This window comes from Ranitomeya imitator, chromosome 6 (assembly GCF_032444005.1).
Source record: "Ranitomeya imitator isolate aRanImi1 chromosome 6, aRanImi1.pri, whole genome shotgun sequence".
NCBI classification, from domain to species: domain Eukaryota; kingdom Metazoa; phylum Chordata; class Amphibia; order Anura; family Dendrobatidae; genus Ranitomeya; species Ranitomeya imitator.
The window spans coordinates 313,917,345-313,936,529 of NC_091287.1; the positions used below are offsets into that span (position 1 = coordinate 313,917,345).

Here is a 19,185-nt window from a genome sequence, read left to right on the forward strand (position 1 = left end):
AGATCAGAGCTGTCCAGGGTAAAACTTACAAAAATGTAATAGCATTATATAACTAAGAAGGGATAAATAAAATACATGCACTTTTATTGATAAAAAAACAAAACAAAGATAGTATATAAAAGTTACCATGGTCTGACATTTACCATGTATTTAACTATTTTGCGCTAGAGCCTATTTTCACCTTCGCAACCAGGCCAGTTATTTCATTTTTGATAAGTATAACCGATATGGCACTCACCCCAATGATGCTGTAGTTAAAGTCCTTTATTTGCTGAGACCAGCATTTAGACTTACATGGAGAGGCGGCAGGGAATGAACAGGAGAGGGTGCGAGGAAACAGGGACCATCTCACATTTGAAGTGATTTTGAGTGGTATACAATAATCTAATATATAAAGCTGTATGTGTGTATGGGGTTGGCATCTGCACCGTCGCAGCTACAGCCACAAAATTTTGTACAGTCACACGTCTGGACCCCGAGAGCGTCATAAGCTATGTTGTGAGGCGAAATTTTAACCCCGCACGTTCCAATTCACCAAACAATTTTGCCCTTATCCACATAATTGGGAAAAAGTGAAAGGAAAAGTGTTGGAGGCAAATTGACAGCTGCCAGATGTGAACAAGGCGGACTTAAAGAATGAGAGCGATGGCGCCAAAGAGTATATACCGTACAGTTGCTAAGGTGGGGCCCCGACATGGGATACTCAACACACGCGGGGATATGAACACACAAAATGCGCCACACACACTACAACGTGCTTGAACACATACCACCCTCAGCAAACATTTCACCACACATACACCAACCTCGCCACATAAAAGTCGAAACACAAAAGTCACCGCTCAAAACTCGCCACACGTGCAAAACTCACCTCATGGAAAACTCGCCACGCGCAAAACTCGCCACACGTGCAAAACTTACCTCATGGAAAACTCGCCACACACAAAACTTGCACACATGGAAAAATTGCCACATGCACAAAAGTTGCAACACATGCAAAAGTTGCCTCACACAAAACTTGCATATACTCAAAATGCACCACACATAAAACTCGCCACGCGCAAAACTCGCCATGCGCAAAACTTGCTGCACACAACTTGTTACACTAACCTGTCACGCATGTCGCCACATGCAACTCAACACACACAACTTGACACATGAAACTCGCCCTAAAACACACACAAGTCTGGTATTATCCTTCAAAAATAAAAATGTGATTAATAAGCAGACAAACTACAAGAGCAACAAATGTACCATATAGGAAATACGGCAGCTGTCAGTCCCATGACCTGTCTATTATGTGTTATGTGAGCTAATATACACTGGTAAAAATACTGACCAAACAACGTGTGAACGCAGTCTAATACAGGAGGAGATGACACAGATATATACTATATACAGGAGGAGATGACAGGTATATACTATATATAGGAGAAGATGACACGTATATACTATATATAGGAGAAGATGACACGTATATACTATATACAAGAGATGACAGGTATATACAATATACAGGAGGAGATGACACCAGGTATATACCATTTACAGGAGAGATGACAGGTATATACTATATACAGGAGGAGATGACACTGGCATATACTATATACCTGTCATCTCCCCTGTATATAGTATATACCAGTGTCATCTCCTCCTGTATATACTATATACCCGTCATCTCCCCTGTATATACAGGAGATGACACTGGTATATACTATATACAGGGGAGATGACATCGGTATATACTATATATAGGAGAAGATGACACGTATATACGATATACAGGAGGAGATGACATACAAGTACATACTATATACAGGAGGAGATGACAGGTATATACTATATACAAGAGATGACATACTATATATCAGAAAATACCAAAAAAGCAACACCATTCTAGAAACTGCTCCCCTCAAACTGCTCAAAACCACATTTAAGTTTATTAACCCTTCAGGGGCTTCACAGAAACTAAAAAGGAAAAAATGAAAGCTTTACTTTTTCCCACAAAAATAATTCATCCTTAAATTTGTTGTGCAGTTTCTCCTGAGTAGGATCATACCCCATATGTGGTAGAAAACTACTGTTTGGGCGCAAGGCTGGGCTTGGAAGGTGAAGGAGCGCCATAAGAATTTTAGAATGCAAAATTGGAGAGTCCCTGAGGTGCCTAAATAGTGGAAACCTCACACAAGTGATCCCATTTTAGAAACTAGACCCCTCAAGGAATTTATCTAAAATGTGAGGTGAGCATCTTGAACCCACAGGGGCTTCAAATAATTTTCTAATGTTGAGCCATGAAAAAAACATTTTAAAACATTCACAAATTTTATTTCAGCTGCAAATTTTTTCTTTTTTACAAGGGTAGCGAGAAAAAATAAAAAATAAAATAAAAGACCCTTATATTTGTTGTGCAATTTCTTTTGAGTATGCCGATACCACATATGTGGTGCACTAAAAGGTTGCTTCAAAAGACACCACCAGATCACAGGTCAGACGGCGCCCAGAGTGTCTCCTCCTGCCTCATTATAGGGAATCTTCCGTCAGAGGTTCCGTTTAAATCACATATTTCAGAGACTTACACGGAAACCCCGGTGTAGACATTCAGCGATGGATAAATATGAGCAGAGCTTTGGGAGGCACAATGAACAAATCATTGGCAGGTCAAGAATTGTTTTTTTAATTCATTTTGCATGTTCCTTATGCGGTAAAAGTAATTTTACTAATTTATTCTTTGGTCGGTGTGACTACAGCGATACCAGATTTATATCAGGTTTTTACGTTTGGCTGCTGTCAAACAAAAAAAAAAAAACTAATTATTTTTTTTTTTTGCATTGCAATATTTTGGGAGCTGTAATTTTTCCATCTCTGCCAACAGACTCATGTGAGGGCCTGTTTTTTTTGTGGGACAGTTTAAAAATCATTGTGACCAAATTGGTACCAATAAAAATTTAATCACTTACTATTCAGTTTTTTTTGTTGAACTGCATGTGGTAAAATTGACAAGATCGCTTTATTCTTTTGGGTCAGTATGATTACGGCAACATCACATTTATATAATTTTTTAACCCCTTTACTCCCAAGGGTGGTTTGCACGTTAATGACCGGGCCAATTTTTACAATTCTGACCACTGTCCCTTTATGAGGTTATAACTCTGGAACGCTTCAACAGATCCCGGTGATTCTGACATTGTTTTCTCGTGACATATTGTACTTCATGATAGTGGTAAAATTTCTTTGATATTACCCGCATTTGTGAAAAAAAAATATATAAATTTGGCAAAAATTTTGAAAATTTCGCAATTTTCCAACTTTGAATTTTTAATTAAATCACAGAGATATGTCACACAAAATACTTAATAAGTAACATTTCCCACATGTCTACTTTACATCAGCACAATTTTGGAACCAAATTTTTTTTTTTTTTAAGGTAGTTATAAGGGTTAAAAGTTGACCAGCAATTTCTAATTTTTACAACACCATTTTTTGGGGGGACCACATCTCATTTGAAGTCATTTTTAGGGGTCTATATGATAGAAAATACCCAAGTGTGACACCATTATAAAAACTGCACCCCTCAAGGTGCTCAAAACCACATTCAAGAAGTTTATTAACCCTTCAGGTGTTTCACAGGAATTTTTGAAATGTTTAAATAAAAATCAACATTTAACTTTTTTCACAAAAAATTTACTTCAGCTCCAATTTGCTTTATTTTACCAAGGGTAACAGGACAAATTGTACAACAACTTTTGGGGTCCATTTTCTCCTGAGTACACCGATACCCCATATGTGGGGGTAAACCACTGTTTGGGCGCATAGGAGAGCTCGGAAGGGAAGGAGAGCCGTTTGACTTTTCAATGCAAAATTGACAGGAATTGAGATGGGACGCCATGTTGCGTTTGGAGAGCCACTGATGTGCCTAAACATTGAAACCCCCCACAAGTGACACCATTTTGGAAAGTAGACCCCCTGAGGAACTTATCTAGAGGTGTGGTGAGCACTTTGACCCACCGTAAAAATAAAACAAAAAATTTTTCACACAAAAATTATTTTTTAGCCCCCAGTTTTGTATTTTCCCAAGGGTAACAGGAGAAATTGGACCCCAAAAGTTGTTGGCCAATGTGTCCTGAGTACATTGATACCCCATATGTGGGGGGGAACCACCGTTTGAGTGCATGGGAGAGCTCGGAAGGGAAGGAGCACCATTTGGAAAGCAGACTTAGATGGAATGGTCTGCAGGCGTCACATTGCATTTGCAGAGCCCCTAATGTACCTAAACAGTAGAAACCCCCCACAAGTGACCCCATATTGGAAAATAGACCCCCCAAGGAACTCATCTAGATGTGTTGTGAGAACTTTGAACCCCCAAGTGTTTCACTACAGTTTATAACGCAGAGCCGTGAAAATAAAAAATCCTTTTTTTTTCCCACAAAAATTATTTTTTAGCCCCCAGTTTTGTATTTTCCCAAGGGTAACAGGAGAAATTGGACCCCAAAAGTTGTTGGCCAATGTGTCCTGAGTTCATATGAGGACAACCAGCAGAGGGCGCCTCTTATGAAGTCGAGCCTGGGAGTTTTTTAGGAAAGTTCCCATGATCTAGGGACAACCAGCAGGGGGCACCTCACCGCAAATGAAGGTAAATATAGGTCATTGACCTACTTTACCTTCATTCCCTGGGGTTTTGCAGCAAGGAGCAGTGCTGCATTAGCAGAGCTCCTTGCTGCAAAATATTTTAACCCCTTCAGATGGATTTACATCGTGGGACTATACAGATCTTCGGAAGGTATGTATATTGTTTTTTTTTTTTTTTGTGACAGATCGAGGGTCTTCAGTGAGTGGATTGAGCGTAGAATAAAATATTACAACAACCTTTGTGATTTTTTCATTAAAATACTTTTTAATAATGTGTTTGTGTATTTTTTAACCCTTTACTACTATTGGATTAATAATGGATAGGTGTCATAATTGACGCCTCTCCATTATTAATTTGGCTTAATGTCACCTTACAATAGCAAGGTGGCATTAACCCTTCGTTACCCCATATCCCACCGCTACACGGGAATGGGAAGAGTGGCCAAGTGCCAGAATAGGCGCATCTTCCAGATGTGCCTTTTCTGGGGTGGCTGGGGGCAGATTTTTTTAGCCAGGGGGGGCCAATAACCATGGACCCTCTCCAGGCTATTAATATCTGCCCTCAGTCACTGGCTTTACTACTCTGGTGGAGAAAATTGCGCGGGAGCCCACGCCAATTTTTTCCGCCATTTAACCCTTTAATTTAATAGCTAGAACGGCCAAATTTTACATACACACACACTACTAACATTAGTAGTGTGTAATATGCAAAAAAAAAAAAAAAAAGTGTGATATGACATGGTTTACTGTATGTAAACCATGTCTCATATCATGTCGGGTTTTAGGAAGGAGATAGCAAAAGCCGGCAATTGAATTACCGGCTTTAAAGCTATCTAGCGCTGTATGAAGTAATAATATATATACATATATGTGTCTACGGATTACATACGGAGGATGCCATGCGCAAAAAACTCTGAAACACCCTGCCTACGGAGGAGCTACGGACCACTATTTTGGGGACTTTTCAGCGTATTACGGCCGTAATATACGGACCGTATTGTCTTACGCTGAGTGTGACTCCAGCCTAACCCTAACTTTAGCCCCAACCCTAACTGTAGCCTTAACCCTAGCCCCAACCCTAACCCTAGCCGGAAAATGGAAATAAATACATTTTTAAAATGTTTTTAATTTTTCTTTAAGGGGGTGATGAAGGGGGGTTTAATTTACTTTTATAGCGGGTTATTTAGCAAATTTTTATGATTGGCAGCCGTCACACACTGAAAGACGCTTTTTATTTCAAAAAATATTTCTTGCGTTACCACATTTTGAGAGCTATAATTTTTCCATATTTTGGTCCACAGAGTCATGTGAGGTCTTGTTTTTTGCGGGACGAGTTGACGTTTTTATTGGTAACATTTTCGGTCACGTGACAATTTTTGATCGCTTTTTATTCCGATTTTTGTGAGGCAGAATGACCAAAAACAAGCTATTTCTTTTGGGGGAGGTGTTTATACTGTTCCGCGTTTGGTAAAATGGATAAAGCAGTTTTATTCTTCGGGTCAGTACGATTACAGTGATACCTCATTTATATAATTTTTTTTATGTTTTGGCGCTTTTATACGATAAAAACTATTTTATAGAAAAAATAATTATTTTTGAATCGCCTTATTCTGAGGACTATAACTTTTTTATTTTTTGCTGATGCTGTATGGCGGCTCGTTTTTTTGCGGGACAAGATGACGTTTTCAGCGGTACCATGGTTATTTATATCCGTCTTTTGATCGCGTGTTATTCCACTTTTTGTTTGGCGGTATGATAAAGCATTTTTTGCCTCTTTTTCCGCGTTCACTGAAGGGGTTTACTAGCGGGACAGTTTTATAGGCGGGGTCGTTACGGACGTGGCGATACTAAATGTGTACTTTTATTGATTTTTTTTGTTTTTTAAAGAAATGTATTTGAACAATTTTTTTTTTTTTTGGGGGGGAGGGGGATTTGGGAGAGGGGGGAAAATTATTTTTACACATGTGAAAAAAAAATTTTTTCACACTATAACATTGCCCCGGTGGGAGGGGGGGCATCATGTTATAGTGTAAGATCGCTGATTTGACACTTTGCTGTGCACTGTGTCAGATCAGCGATCTGACATGCACAGCTCCAGGCTTCACAGTGCCTGCTCTGAGCAGGCGCTGTGAAGCCACCTCCCTCCCTGCAGGACCCAGATGCCGCGGCCATTTTGGATCCGGGGCCTGCAGCGAGGAAGAAGGTAAGAGACCTTCAGGGGCCCCCTCCCTGCGCGATGCTTCCCTGTACCGCCGGTACACCACGATCATGTTTGATCGCGGTGTGCCGGGAGCGGTCCGTGACCGCTCCTGGCACATAGCGCCGGATGTCAGCTGCCCCGTGAGCGCGGCCGATCGCTATGACGTACCATCCCGTCTGTGGTCATACGGGCCCACCTCGACGGGATGTCAGAAAGGGGTTAAACTATTTTACAGAAATAGTTTTTTGCATTGCTCTAGACTCATAGGTATAACTTATTTCTCTGCTGAGTGAGCCATTTAGTGGCTTATTTTTTGCGTGACAAATTGACGTTTTCAGAGATTCCATTTTTACATTTTTATTTCCATTTTACTTGTTGATCACATTTTATTCCACTTGTTTTTTTGCCTTTTTTTACGGTGTGCACTGAAGGTTTTAACTCGTGTGACAGTTATATAGGTCACAGTTCCGACATGGTGATGCCAGATGTGTACTTTATTTTTACATAAGTGTATAAATTTATAGGTTTAATATTTTATTTTTAACATTTAAAAAAAAATAAAAAATCAGTTTTTACTTACCGGTAGTCCCTGTATGGAACTTAAATTTTTGTTTTTCTGACCACCTGATAATTCCGGTACCGGAAAAATTGGTACCGGAATTATCTGTGTCCGTGTGCCGATGCGTTTCTGTGGCACACGTGTGCCGCCCGTGTGCCCACTGGGTACCACACGCACCGTGCCGGAGACAGCGCTAAAGTTTAGCGCTGTCCCCGGCATCGTGCTGAAGCCCCATTCATATCTTCCCTGCAGCAGCGTTTGCTGTAGAGAAGATATGAATATTAGTGTGTAAAATGCAGATCCAGGTCATCACGGAGACACGGTCCGCAAAAAATCAATGACATCTGAACAGATGCATTGATTTTTATGTGTCTACGTGTGTCAGTGGCTCCGATACGTGAGGAAACGGTCACCTCACGCACCGAAGCCACCGACGTGTGAAACCGGCCTTACACTGGCAGATCGCCTCTAAGACTCAGCTGCTAGCTTTGTCTAAAAGGCCACTATAGCTGGCAGACCAGGAGGTCATCCTGTGATCTCCAGTTCCCATGATGACCCTCAGCTCCCCCCCCCCCATGATCAGATCACTAGGGCGCATGAGAGGCAAGTTAAGGAGCGTTCTCCTTCTCAGTCTTATAACTACTGGAATCACTTTTGATAGCACTAGAAGAACGCAACAGGTTAACATTGGGACCTGATTCAAATCACAGCCTGATGTTACCTGTCAGATAATACTCTGCTCTAAAAATCGCAGCGCTTGCAGGACCCTGGGGATCGTGAGTGCTGCGAAACCGCTGACTGTAAACAATCAGCAGCACTGCAACGAGCCCAGCAAGCACCAATGTTTTACGTTGGGAGGTCGCAAAACAGTTAAGACCTGGTATAGTATTCTTGGAACATCCTGTTGACTGGCTCGTGTAAATGGTAGCCTTAACTCCCATCAAAATTTGTATAAGCTGAAAACATTGCAAATCATATTATATAGCTGTGTTTACTTACAATTGCTCATTTTACCTTTCTACCTAGTTAATTCTTCTGTTATCCATTAGGTCGATCACATGATAGAAAGGATTCAGCTAGTCCATTTTTAAAGCTCTATGTAGAAACAGGAGGTCAAATTTCTCTGCACAAGTTATGAGTCTCTGCAAAAGTATGACAGGGGAGGAGCGGAACAGCTGGGTCAGGAGTCGAAGAGGGGAATGAGTCCCATACAGGGACAAGACACTTCATGTTTCTACATAGAGCAGAAAAGAAATAGCTAGGTAAAAGGGAAAATAAGTACGGTACTATATAATATGATTGCAAAATATTCAGATAAAAACTTTGATGGGAGTGATTCTTTAAATAACAAGGGTCAAATGATATTATATGGACATTGCATCAGCTTGAAGTATTTTAGCCAATACCCAGTCCGCTATTCTCTTTATAAAAGAAAGGGTCTTAATGAAGGGAAGCACACCTAACGGGCGTTTATGGCATACTTGTGGATTAATCAGTAATTGCCAAGATTAGGGTAAAGCTTGAACACTTGTTCCTAACCTGCCTCAACAAAACAAACCAAAACTCCAATTGAAAAAGGATATGTAGGGTTAGAATCTTTTAGATTCTCCAAAAAAAAAAAAAAAAAGTTATTTGTATTCTGGAATTATTTCTGCCAAAACATTTTCACAACTGCTTCATGGCTTATTATAAAGGAGCAAATTATAACCACATGTTAAAAGGGAATTCACATTGCAAGACGGACAACAGTACAGATAAGATTTGTGAAATTCAGATTTAAGTCACTGCAAGGGGTGCACGGTTGTATGACATTCGTTTCGATGTTACCTTTGGACAGCAGTTAACTTTCTAATCCCTCACTATCAAACAGATAATGTTGCTGTCATCTTCTGACATCTGCTAGTCAAATTTGGCAAGTATAACCAAGGACAAGGTGCGGTACATACAGTGGGACACTATTGGAGAAGTTGCAACATACACATTTGTCAGGTCATCAGTACCCGGACACTGAATGACACGTGGGTGTGTGCAGCTTGCGTGGGTGTGTGTAGTGTAGGCTGTCAAAGTACCAGAGAATGATCAGTGTGTGCACTGTGCATTGTCCCACCCCTATGACTGGAAGTGAGCAACTGCAGAAAACAGGACTTTATTTTCTCCTGATAGCGGCTGCTCCAGTAGTTGGCATGATTTAAACTCCTTTTACCTGCAAAGTAGATTATATCTGTAGGTAAAGTGATTTTTTTTTTATTGAGGTAGAGGAATAAGGGGGGAAAAAAGATTTTTTTACAAAAATCTAATGACAAGGAGGAAAATTCAAATGCATCATTTCTGAGATCGGCAAAAGCATCCACGTTCAAAACACACTTGAATAGGTTTTACATTAACTGCCAATATACACTATAATATATACACACATACACAGGTGTGTCTCACAAAGTTAGAATATCGAAACGTTCATTTTGGTTCTTCAATACAAAAACAAACTCAATATGTAGAATAATTACAAACAGATTAATCTATTTTAAGTGTTCGTTTCTGTTAATGCTGATGATTATGTCTTACAGCCAATGAAAACCCCAAAGTATTTACCTCAATAAATTAGAATTAACAAAAAACACCTGCCAAGGCTTCCTAAGTGTTTAAAAAGGTCCCTGAGGGTATGTGTCCACTTTCAGGATGGCCGGCGGTATCGCCGGAGCGGCTTAGCCGCTCTGCAGTAAGCCCCGCCCCCTTTCTGGGACGCGATGATGCCGGATGTGTTCACAGCACACATCCGGCATCATCGCTCCCCACCATAGGGCCCTGTGCTATATCTTGCGGCGTCATGAAAAGACGCGCAGCATGTCCGGCGTCGCAGGGCCGCCGCGTGCGTGTTACCACGCATAGTGGAGACGGGATTTCATTCAATCCCCTCCACTATGCTGTAACATCTGGACGCTGCGTGTCTGACGCTGCGGCTCTATGCAGAGTCAGACACGCAGCGTTTCCTGCACGTGGACACATACCCTTAGTCTTTCAGTAGGCTCCACAATCATGGGGAAGACTGCTGACTTGACAGATGTCCATAAGGCAGTCATTGACAAACTCCACAAGGAGGGTAAGCCACAAAAGGTGATAGCTTGAGTAATGGAGATTGTTGGCCAAAATCTTGCGATAAATGACTCCATCCAGCCTCCCTTCAATACGTTGCAGTAGTCCTGTACCTTTGGCAGAAAAGCATTCCCAAAGCATGAGGTTTTCCCCACTGTGAAGCATGGTTTGGACAGTGTTCTGTTTGTTTGGAGGAAAAAGGAAGAGAACAGCCTCCAGTGGAGTTTAAAACAGACTGAACATAAAATAGAACTTTTGGTATAAACATTTTACAAACAATATATTACATGAAAAATCTATATAATTGTCTAAGGGTCACTTCCGTCTGTCTGTCCTTCTGTCACGGTTATTCGTTCGCTGATTGGTCTCGACAGCTGCCTATCATGGCTGCTGCAACAAATCAGCGACGGGCACAGTCCGATTAGTCCCTCCCCTACTCCCACTGCCCGGCGCCCGATCCGTAATCCCCTCCACTCACACAGGGTTAATGGCAGCGGTAACGGCCCGCGTTGTAACGCACTCCTTTACCGCTGCTATTCACCCTGTGTGTCTTCAACTATTTACTATTGATGCTGCCTATGCAGCATCAATAGTAAAAATAGGTCATGTTAAAAATAATAAAAAAAACAAAAAACCTGCTATACTCGCCCTCCGCCGCCTTTCCCACTCCTCGCCACGCTCCCAGGACCGCTCCATTGCAAGCGGCAGCTTCCGGTCCCAGGGCTGGTGTGCGACAAAGACCTGCTGTGACGGTCATGTGACCGTGACGTCATCATAGGTCCTGCTCACACCAGCCCTGGGACCACCGGAAGCTGCCGCTTGCAATGGAGCGGTCCCAGGAGCGTGGCGAGGAGCGGCAAAGGCGGCGGTTCGCGAGTATAGCAGGACTTTTATTTTTTAGGGCAATATGCTACGTGGCTGGGCAATATGCTACGTGGCCGGGCAATATGCTACGTGGCCGGGCAATATGCTACGTGGCCGGGCAATATGCTACGTGGCCGGGCAATATGCTACGTGGCCATGCGTTAGAATCGGGCCACCATCTAGTGATAATTATAAAATCATAGAAAATATCTAGTATTCAAAATGACAATACCACTTAACAGTAAGTCATACATACCCTGGTAGACCATAACAGTAAACATGACACTCCAACAAGGTATTTAAGAAAGAAATAAAATTCTTTACATAAATTCTTATGCAACTGTAAAAGTCAGCGGAACAAAATATGGAAGTCAGGAGAGTCCTGAAAAAAAAAAAAAAAGTTCTATTTTGATCTCATCTGAACACATGACCTTTTCACATGCCTCCCCTCTGGGTAATCTAGATCAGGGGTGTCAAACTGCATTCCTCAAGGGCAGCAAACAGGTCATGTTTTCAGGATTTCCTTGTACTGCACAGTTGATAATTTAATCACCTACACACGATTACAGCACCTAGTGCAATGCTAAGGAAATCTTGAAAACACGCCCTCAAGGAATGCAGTTTGACACCCCTGATCTAGATTGTCATTGAAGAAAGTCAAACCTCGACATGTGCTGATGTGAGCAGGGGGACCTTGGGTGCCTGGCAAGATTTTAATCCATGATAGCGTTGTCGCGATTTTACTGCAACAGAAAGGGGCCAGAAGACACTGCTGTCTGATTTTTCCTACTCCTGCACTAATCAGAAGAACTTCACCTTCATATTAAGGTGCAGGTTTCTGATAGCAGCACAGGGATTAATTTGTTCAGTTCAGAGCTTCTGGAAGCTTTCCTGCTTTGACAGTCTCAGATGTTCAGTTTTGGCCATGCCCCTCTGCTATATACACTCGCCTCTGGCAAGCAGAGATTGCCAATGTTGGGGCGGAATCACATTAGCTTATGGCATCCCATGCGATATGCTAATAACACTGGTGGTGAGGTTTAAACAGATGCAATTAATACAGGTAATGAGTGCAGAGTTGGAGGGCTTCTTAACCCCTTACCGACATCGAACAGTATAGTACGTCCGATGTCAGCTCCCCTGCTTTGATGCAGGGCTCCGCGGTGAGCCGGCATCAAAGTCGGGACATGTCAGCTGTTTTGAACAGCTGACATGTGCCCGCAATAGCGGCGGGTGAAATCGCGATTCACCCGCCGCTATTAACTAGTTAAATGCCGCTGTCAAACGCAGATATCAGCATTTAACTACCGCATCCGGCCGGGCGGCCGGAAATGACGTCATCGCCGACCCCCATCACATGATCGGGGGTCAGCGATGCTTCTCCATTGTAACCATAGAGGTCCTTGAGACCTCTATGGTTACTGATCGTCGGTAGCTGTGAGCGCCACCCTGTGGTCGGCGCTCACAGCACACCTGATTTTCTGTTACATAGCAGCGAACAGCAGATCGCTGCTATGTAGCAGAGGCGATTGTGCTGTGCCTGCTTCTAGCCTCCCATGGAGGCTATTGAAGCATGGAAAAAGTTACAAAAAAAAAAAGTTAAAACAAATGTGAAAAAAATAAAAAAATATAAAAGTTTAAATCACCCCCCTTTCGCCCCAATCAAAATAAATAAAAAAAAAAAAATCAAATCTACACATATTTGGTATCGCCACGTTCAGAATCGCCCGATTAATTAAAAAAACGCATTAACCTGATCGCTAAACGGCGTAACGAGCAAAAAATCGAAACGCCAGAATTACTTTTTTTGGTCGCCGCGACATTGCATTAAAATGCAATAACTGGCGATCAAAAGCATGTATCTGCACCGAATTGGAATCATTAAAAACGTCATCTCGGCTCGCAAAAAATAAGCCCTCAACCGACCCCAGATCATGAAAAATGGAGACATTACGAGTATCGGAAAATGGCGCATTTTTTTTTTTTTTTTTTTTTAGCAAAGTTTGGAATTTTTTTTCACCACTTAGGTAAAAAATAACCTAGACATGTTAGGTGTCTATGAACTCATACTGACCTGGAGAATCATAATGGCAGGTCAGTTTTAGCATTTAGTGAACCTAGCAAAAAAGCCAAGCAAAAAACAAGTGTGGGATTGCACTTTTTTGCAATTTCACCGCACTTGGAATTTTTTTCCCGTTTTCTAGTACACGACATGGTAAAACCAATGATGTCGTTTAAAAGTACAACTCTTCCCGCAAAAAATAAGCCCTCACATGGCCAAATTGACGGAAAAATAAAAGTTATGGCTCTGGGAAGGAGGGGAGTGAAACACGAACACGGAAAAACGAAAAATCCCACGGTCATGAAGGGGTTAAAGAGGTCTGTGCCAGAATTCGTTGAGTGATCAAATACTTAAGAGTAACTTTTTTTTTTTTTTTTTTTTTTTTTTTTTTTTTTAGATACAGACCTTTCCATCCTTTGGAGGTGGGAAAACTTGCAAAATCGGTAGTGTATCAAATACGGTTCTTAATTTCCCAACTGTATATATACACAGCAAGTCGTTCTGACATTGCAAAAGCATGTGTTTATTCTTTTTATAGTTTAGCACTTTTTCTGGCAGGTCCTTAAGTGGACCCACCTGAAAAAAAGGCACATGCAAATACCCTTTTAGTGTTCCCATGTAAATAAGGATTATAGATTAAGACTAGTGATGATCTAATAGCTTCGGATAAATGCTGTGTGACAGTAACACATGCATGGAAAGCCTGATTGTTGGGGTCTCCATGCATGTGTTACTGTTACAGAGCCGCGACACATGCAGTTGCGGCGACAAACCGCTGAACAGCAGGAGCGCTCCAGGTATCCGGGTTACTGAGGCAGCTATTCGGTAAGCGCTATAGCGATTTGGATAAGTTCTTATCCAAAGCTATTTGATCAACCTCAATTAGGACTACTAGGTTGTTACCTTAGGCCCTATTCACACTCCAGTTTTTCAGTTTTGACAAATCGCATTCATACCCATGACAGTTTATGGGGCTGTCCATGTCAGATTTTTTTCCTTGGAACAAGTGGTCCATGGAAAATCGCAGAGACAGGTCTGATTAAAATCAGTGTCAGTACAAAAATCAGTAATGAAAGTCTATGGGTCTGCAAAAAATCTGACAGCATTCAGATGCCATCCATGAGTATATTTTACACTGATAGAAGGTGGAGAAACTTTTTTCATTAGTGAATATAAAGAAGAAAAAAGATATGATGAAACTAACCAGATTAAAAAAAAAGCACAAAGTATCATTAGTGATTTTCAGGTAAAAATAAAAACCCTTGTCTGAATGAGGCCTCGTTACTACACAGAAATAGCAGCTCAACATTACTTTTTCACATTATAAATCGTAACACAAGACATTTTTTTTAATGTTCATTAGCAGCACATCTAACAGTGACAAATACTTTGTAATATTTGTTTCCCAGGAAAAACTAACAATAAATGATAGAGTAGAAATGCTAAAGCCATAGGCTAAAAGGGGAGAGGAAGAGCTGTGTGGATTTAATAAGCTGATGTGAAACAGACCTGACCAGGATTGAACCCTGTCAATAAGGTCTTGTTCTTCTCACCCAAGCTATTTCTCAGACTTTCCAGCCACACTGGAACATTCTGAACCAGCAGCGGCACTCGCTTCCTCACTACTTCCTTTCCAGGTCTATCGAGTGATAGGCCCAGGATTTGCAATGAGATGGAAATAGGCAGCAAGTGCTACTAGTGTCTGGCAGACGCACAGCACAGCTGATTTACTGTCTGGCAATGCAACACACACCACGCAGACTGAGGTGGAACTTTGCCGGCACCCATAGGCCACAATTTTCTACTGGGTGTCAGTTTTCAAAAAGGGAACAGCAATGCAGCCATTGTGGATGCCTATAATTGAAGCATTGACTTCAGTCTCCTGCTTGTGCCAAAAGCCAGTAATGAAATCAGGCAAGGAGGAACATTCCAGTAGTGCGAGATGTGATAAAGTACACAGGTTTGTTTGTCCAGAGCTAAAATTCTCTTTTCCGCAAAAGCTATCAACTTTGATGATGTTTGACCATATATATTAGGCCAAGGTGGGTGTGCATGTATTCACTAATTTAACATAAACCCTTTCAACTTGCTGACCTAGGGAAGACTTAGGAGGTAAAGGAAAAAGAAGAAACACCTCTTCCTCCAGATGTGGCTTAATAGAAAAAAAAAAAAAGAAAGAAAAATATATTATATATCTCTTTTACAAGTGCAAATTGCCTCTTCTGAGAAAAAGAGGACTTAAACTCTATAGCGCCACCTGTTGGAAGTAGCGATCCTACAAGTCACAATCAACCCTTTAACGAGTCGTGCAATAAGACTTCCGATAAAAGCCAAATCAGTATCAATTCGCAGACAGTGTTTCGGGCTGTTGGCCCTCGTCAGTGCGAAGCATGAGAACTAATTTTGCACGATGAGAGGCTATTTTACAAGTGAAAATTTTGCATTGCATTTTTTTCTACTACTGCTCCATACACAAAACTGCAATTTTCAGCATTTGTGCAATCTGAACTCATTCTTGCAGCGCATAACAGTGAGACAGATTAGTTTTAGCAAATGCATTATTGCTAAATTGTCCCCCAAGTTTTGAAATGTTACATTTTCCTTATACACTGGGTGAGATTTATCATTGCAATTATGTAAAAGTCCCCCAATTCAGCACAATTTTTGCCAACATTTCTCCCAGTTTTTAGTTAGAAAACGAAAGCTAGGTTTTCCTTCATGTATATAAAGTGCTCTATAAATGCAGGAGATTTGTGTCGGTCATCCATCTAGATAGGTGTTTAGGAAAGAAGGATCAGCCAGTTGGAATTTCAACACGTGATCCTTTTGGTTTGGGGAGGTCATTCACTGCCAGAGGTGTTCGACAATGGCTTTCACATGTCTCCCCATTGACAACATATGAATGCTGAGCCTAATGGTCATGTGCATGGGAAAGTGGGGAGAAACAGCCCTGGTGTGTAATTGCCCAGCTTTATTGGGCTAAATGAAAAGACATTTGAAATAAATTGTAGTGAATGAAAGAAAATGTGTATCATCCATCATCAGTGTCTGGTCAAGTATAAGTCAACATAATAGAGAATGTTTGGGACATGCTGCCTACTTTTCTCTTGTTCTACAGCCAAACAAGTGAATATTGTATAGCACTTATTAGCTCAGATCATGGGTTCTCTAAAGGTACTGTCACATTAAGCGACGCTGCAGCCATCTAGACAACGATGCCGATCGCTGCAGCGTCGCTGTTAGGTCACTGGAGAGCTGTCACACAGACCGCTCTCCAGCGACCAATGATCCCGAAGTCCCCGGGTAACCATCGGTTTACTAAGCGCAGGGCCGCGCTTAGTAACCCGATCTTTACCCTGGTTACCATTGTAAAAGTAAAAAAAAATTACATACTTACATTCCTTGTCACGTCCCCGGCGTCCGCTTCCCTGCACTGTGTAAGCGCTGGCCGGAAAGCAGAGCAGTGACGTCACCGCTGTGCTTTGCGGCCAGCGCCGACACTGGGGGACGCAGGGGAGCTGACGCTGAAGAACGTGACAGGAATGTAAGTATGTAGTGTGTTTTTTTTTACTTTTACAATGGTAACCAGGGTAAACATCGGGTTACTAAGCGCGGCCCTGCGCTTAGTAACCTGATATTTACCCTGGTTACCAGTGAAGACATCGCTGAATCGGCGTCACACACGCATAACGATTTTGTTAACGATATCGTTGCTACGTCACAAAAAGCAACGATATCGTTAACGATATAGTTATGTGTGACGGTACCTTTAGATTGCTAGACTTCCCTGGCAGTTTATCTCCCAGAAAGAAAAAGGATCAGCCCTTGGAAATCCAACAAGTTGGATTGTTGGCGGAAGAGTCAGGAAGCCACCATGTAAGTCAGTCTGTAGGACGATCCTGCAGATATTGGCACATAAGGCAAGCTCAAGTTTAAAATAGATAGCTTTAAGCAAAGGCTGGCATCAAGATAGAAAGGGGGTGAAATACTGAAACGGGAAGATTTACTAATCATGTGTAATAGTACTTGATATATAGACTGGACAGTCTTGACATGTACCAATTTTATCATTGTGACTAGTATAACAGTTTGTTCATTTTCTATTTGAAGAGTACACAACGATCAGATGGCATATGGTGCCTTTACACTGGCAGTCATTTAGTGACCCATTTATACAGGCTGATTGCACTTCAATCGAACAAAAAGTAATTTAAAAATTTTTCAGGGCACATAGAATACCATTGTCCTCGGCAGAACGATCACAGTAAGATATGCGGCTTAAACTATTTTTAAACCAGCCTACATGTTGTCCTTTTAAATATGGTTCTATTAAGAATTCAATAAAAACTGTTGGAAAAAAAAAAAACGTAATTCACCCAGCGATGAGCATTTACACTGGCCTAGGAGCGCTTATTTCCCAAAAAAATTGGCATGTCCAAGCTGATAATCTAATGCTCATTCATTAGATTATCAGCTTGGACATGCCAATTTTTTTGGAAATAAGCGCTCCTAGGCCAGTGTAAATGCAATTCTACTCTAAAGTTTGTTAAGTATACACAAATTTATGAAGATCAGTTGACTTATCCATATTCACTGTTCTAGACACATTTTAACCCTTATCCGGCTGAATAGGTACAATTGTAACTATTCCGTTTTAAAATTGCAATAACTTTTTTTTGAAAAGACGTAGAGGGCTGAAATTTCGTGACATCTCTACATTTTTGGTCCAGAATATATTGGCCAAATTTCAATAAAATATCTCCACCCGCTTCCGAGATAAGGGGTCGAGATCTTTTTGCATCCATAACAAGCTGCATAGGTACAAATGTACCTCATATATTTTGAATGAAGATAATGCAAGGGAAAAAGCATAAATTTTTTTTTAATGATAATGCTATTTAACTATTATAAACAAGTAAAAAACTGTTCATTTACATTATAAAAGAAAATGTAAGAAACTTTTTTTTATTGATTTTCTTTGCAAGTAATGCATGTTGGCTTTGCTACAGAGTGTTCATCGCAAATGGGTTTCACACAAACCACACAAGACTTTCTAGTCTTGCGTTGTTTTCGCCTCAGGTCTCTGCAGACATAGCAACTACCAACAACAGGGGAGGGTCCACGACTACCATGAGGTATTTTGGGGCCAGCTGCTGGCTGCGATGCTACCACAATGCATCGTCCAAGCACCATTTCTACTGCACCTCGAAGAAAATGGTTTCTCATTATCATTTTGTTTGTACTACGATCTTCAATTGCAATCATACACAGCTGATTTGCGAGATCTTTCAGGAACTTTCTTCGTTGATCCTTTGCCCTGAAGCTTGGATTGTGTTCTCTGTAGATGATGTAGGATGCTAACCCACTGACATCAATCATATTGTAGAAAAATGCCAAAGTCCAACGTGATGTTCGTCGTTTCACAGTGTACTCTCCCAACATTTTATCCATAACATCAACGCCACCTTTTGTTATGTTGTAGTATTTTATTATCTCTGGCTTGGCTGCTAGTGTCTCTTCAACTTCTCCCGTCATGTGCATAGATGATAGAAGCACGACTGATTTGTTCTTCTTTGGTACATATGAACAGACTGTTGCATCATGATTGTAGGCAAAATTTGTCGAGTATACAGGCCTTTCTTTGGCAGGCTGCATGTTGTTAGGTAGGAACCTTTTGTTTTTTCTCACTGTACCAACTAGTGTCATGTTCCAGGAGTTCAATACCTTAGCTAGTTCCATGGTTGTAAAGAAGTTATCGGTGGTGACATTTCTTCCAGAGCCTTT

General features: G+C 41.3%; 1 protein-coding gene across 1 annotated transcript in view; it reads right to left on the bottom strand.

Moving 5' to 3' along the window:
• GMDS (GDP-mannose 4,6-dehydratase) overlaps positions 1 to 19,185 on the bottom strand; it is a 1,108,130-nt gene that overhangs the window by 890,800 nt on the left and 198,145 nt on the right. The window lies entirely within an intron of this gene.